Source organism: Mandrillus leucophaeus, unplaced genomic scaffold (assembly GCF_000951045.1).
Source record: "Mandrillus leucophaeus isolate KB7577 unplaced genomic scaffold, Mleu.le_1.0 Scaffold308, whole genome shotgun sequence".
Lineage (NCBI taxonomy): Eukaryota > Metazoa > Chordata > Mammalia > Primates > Cercopithecidae > Mandrillus > Mandrillus leucophaeus.
Window position 1 is genome coordinate 1,094,414 of NW_012103232.1, and position 4,078 is coordinate 1,098,491.

Here is a 4,078-nt window from a genome sequence, read left to right on the forward strand (position 1 = left end):
CGGCCGCTGCGGGCGCCGCGCAGGCGCAATCGGGACTCCAAGCTGGCGGGGCCGGACCTCTGCTGCCCCCTGGCGGCTACGCGGACCGTGACTGCGGCCCTTTAGTGGTAGGCGAACTGCGACTCCACCTGGGCTCCGGGGCCGCCCCAGTCACCGGCCTCTTGCTTCTCTTCTGCAGCTTTGGGTGGGCGGCTGGATGGGGAAAGCAATCCCTAGGTCACAGCGCCCAGAAATGAAGCAACTTGTGCCGTCAACAGCTGGTACATGACAGCAGGGATGCAAATCCAGACTGCCTAGGCAGGCTCATCCGTCAGGGAAGGGGGCACAGTCCCCGGGCTATTGTGAGTTGTTTGTTTCCACAAACGTTAAGGCTTTTATCTTTCCATTCTGGAGGTCAGAAGTCCACTTAGTCCCAGTGGGTGAAGATCCATGAGTCGGCAGAATGCGTTCCTGTCTGAGGATTCTAGGAGAGAAACTGTTCCCCTGCGTTTTCCAGCTCCCAGGGGCTCCCCGCATACTTTGGCTCGGGCCCCTTCCTCCAGCCTCGAAGCCAGCAATGGCCAGTTGAGCCTTTCTCACACTGCCACCTCTGGTTCCCTCCTCTGCTTCCTTCTGCTACTTCTAAAGACCCTCCAGATGCCACTGGGCCCACCCAGATAATCCAGGATCATCTCTCTACTTTAAATCAGTTGATCAGCAACCTTAATTCCCCTTTTCCCCGTAATTTTTTTTGGAGACAGAGTCTCACCCTGTCACCCAGGCTGTACTGCAGTGGCATGACCTCGGCTCACTGCAACCTCCGCCTCCTGGGTTCAAGCAATTCTCCTGCCTCAGCCTCCTGAGTAGCTGGGACTACAGGCGTGTGCCACCACACCCGGCTAAATTTTTTGTATTTTTAGTAGAGACAGGGTTTCACCATGTTGGTCAGGCTGGTTTCAAACTCCTGACCTCAAATGATCTGCCTGCCTCGACCTCCCAAAGTGCTGGGATTACAGGTGTGAGCCACTATGCCTGGTCTGCCATGTAATCTAACACAGGCACAGGTATAGCACATGAACATCTCTGAAGGGTCATTCTTCTGCCAACACAGAGGCTCATGGAAATACTCTTTTTCTCTCTTTTTAGAGACCAGCTCCTTCTCTGATGCCCACACTGGAGTGCAGTGGCATGATCATAGCTCACTGCAGCCTCAAACTCCTGGGCTCAAGCGAGCCTCCCCTCCTGCCTCAGCCTTCCTAGTGTCTGGGACCACAGGCAAGCACCACCACGCCCAGCTGATTAAAAAATTTTTGTAGAGATGGGGTCTCACTATGTTGCCGAGGCTGGTCTTGAACTCTTGGGTTCAAGTGATTCTCCTGCCTCAGCCTCCCCAAGTGCTGGAATTATTGGTGTGAACCATCACACCTGGCCAAAATATTTTAAAGGCAGAAGAAAGAAACCTTTAAGTAAAAAAAAAAAAGGTTTTAATATATATTAATATATTCATCTTTATACTAATGCAGTTGTAAAGTATAATTTTTTAAATGGAGGATGGGACGCCCAGATCTTCTGTGGCCCTGCCCACCTGGCCTTCAGGTCCACAGGCCTGTGTCCTTGCCAGGAATGAATGTCTCTGGGATGCTTCTCTAACAGGAGCAACCTGGAGTGAGACCAGTAACCTGGAGAACTAGCAGCTGGGTGATTGGAAAGGAAACCATCTGGGGTGGGGTTGGATCTGCAAGGCAAGAGGTGTCTGGGCAGAGACAGCAGGACTGGGACGGAGAGTCCTGCCTCATCCCACTCTCCTGCTCACTCCTTCCTAGATCCCTGTCAGGGCAGTAATCATGAGCAAGGCTTGAGGCTACTTCTTATAAACGGTGGCCCTGGGCACATTCCTTAGCTCACCTGAGCCTCAGTTTCTTGATCAGAAAAAATGGGGACAATAGCAACCAACCTATCTCAGAGGGCTGTTGTGAGACCCTGGGCCACTGTTTCTCAAAACTGCCCCTGAGATCACCTACAACAGAATGGCTGTGGGGTGAAGTTTGAGAAGCGCAGCACAGGTGAGGTGGTGCGTGGGGCAGGCCCTCCCACACGGTAAAGTGCAGTAAAAGCTGATATTCCCGCAGGCATCCTCAGAGGGGGCATATTAGACTCTTGAGCACTGATTCCATTTGAGATCTGCGGCTTAGAGAGGACAGCAAAGTGAGGCACCACCAGGAGCTTGTCCCTATGGGCCAAGGACGTGTCTGGAGATGACTCCTGCCTTGTGGCGCTGTCAGTGCCTCACTGTCCGCATTCCATCACGCCTCAGCTCCTGGCTTCCACCCTGGTGAAAGGAATCTTTCAATATCACCCACCCAGCCACAGACGCTTCTCTGCTTCTCTGGCAAGGCTGCACCCCTGGCTAGGTGGGCAGGGCCAGGGGCTCCTTGAGCCAGTCTGCAGCCACTGACCTCTCCAGCCTCCAGGGCAGAGGTACAGTCCCATGGAGCGTGGCTGATCTGAAGGCAGTTCTGGCCTAAAAGGGGCCTTGTGCCTTCCTTGTCCTCATTGCTCTCAAGGCCAGGTTGGCAGCAGTAGCAGCGGGGTTGGATGCTACCGGATGGGAGAAGGTGAATGGACTCGGAGTGCAGAATCAAGCTGCGGACGCCAAGGGCCTTGGAGGGTCATGTACAAGGGACAACTGCAGAGGAAAATAAAGGAACACTTTGTGATTAGCCCTGCCTCTGGCTGAAATCGCAGTGCAGAAGCATAGTAAGGACGGACTGGGTGGTCTGGGTTTAAGGCCTAAGAACCGTCTCCGCTCCTGTAAGCCTGAATTAGCCCTGTAACCTAAGGGTCCTGGAGGTCCTAAAACCTTCTGCAGAGAAGGCTCCAGGTCCACTGGGCCTTGTGGGTGGAAGAGCAGTCACAGCCCTGCACTGGGGACGTAACAGGTGTGGCCTTGCTAGGGCCCCAGAATCGGACCAGAGTGGGTGGGAGGGGGCAGAAGCTCCGAGAGCACCCCCTCCTTCCTGAAGCCTGTACCTGTCAGACACATCCCAGGACCCATTATGTGGTCTCTGCGTATTTTCATTCAGCTTCGAGTAGCTCTCCAAACTGCGTTCCAGGGAACCCCCGTGTTAACCTGTGAGGGCCTCCAGGAAGGGGGTCCAGGTGGGGCATGCTGGGCGGGCTCTGGGTTTCTTTACAGGAGCTCTCATATACGTCCCGGTGTGGCCTGAGAATCTACTACTGAGTTGGGGGCGGGGTCTGAGTCTGAAACATTCTTGACCTGCCCCTCAAAGAAAGGTCCCACTGAACAGTCTGGAACGCTGTTTTGCTGAGCTCCTGTCACCACTCAATGAGGCACGGGTGGAGTGTGGAGGGAGTTTCCAACACACAGTGGACCCCGCACAGGTGTCTCTCCTCGGGTGGTTGGGGAGGGAAGCACAAGAAGGCACTGAGGTCAGAGTGCAGCTGCCACCAGCACCTGGCACCACAGGGCAGTCTGGCCTACAGGGTATTTTCTAAACCTGGTATGTGAATGGGTTCCATGGGGCACCCAGCTGCCTCTAAGACAGTAAGGGCTTGTTGTGAGAATAGGAATTGCAACAGGCCCCAGGAAGCTGCCAGACGCACACGGGCACCACGTACAGGGCTTCTCAGAGACGAGAGCAGGGGATGGAGAAGCGTGGGATCAAGAGGGTAGCCCTGAGCAGGGGGCTGAAGCGAAGACCAAGGGGATTCATGAGCCAGATCCAGGGAGGGGGTTTCCCAGCCCCGCCTGCTCCACTACACTCCTCTCCTGCCGGAGCCATGGCTGTCAAGGCCTCCTTCCTTAAGGCATCAGGGCCACTGCTTGTGCACACAGCTACCGTCAGCAGCACGGGTTGAGATGGGGTGTGAGTGCAAACTGGGTCTACTCCCCAGGGCTCCAGGGTTGGGGCATCCCTGCCCGTACTGCCAGGGTATAGGGATAGCAGGGAGCACTCAGGGCACATGTGTGCAGGCTGAAGGGAGATGTATTGGGTTTCGGAGAGGGAAAGAGGGCCCCACAGGTGCCCAGAGACACGGTAACCCTCTGACGTCGCTGCACCAGCAAAGGGGCCCCAGC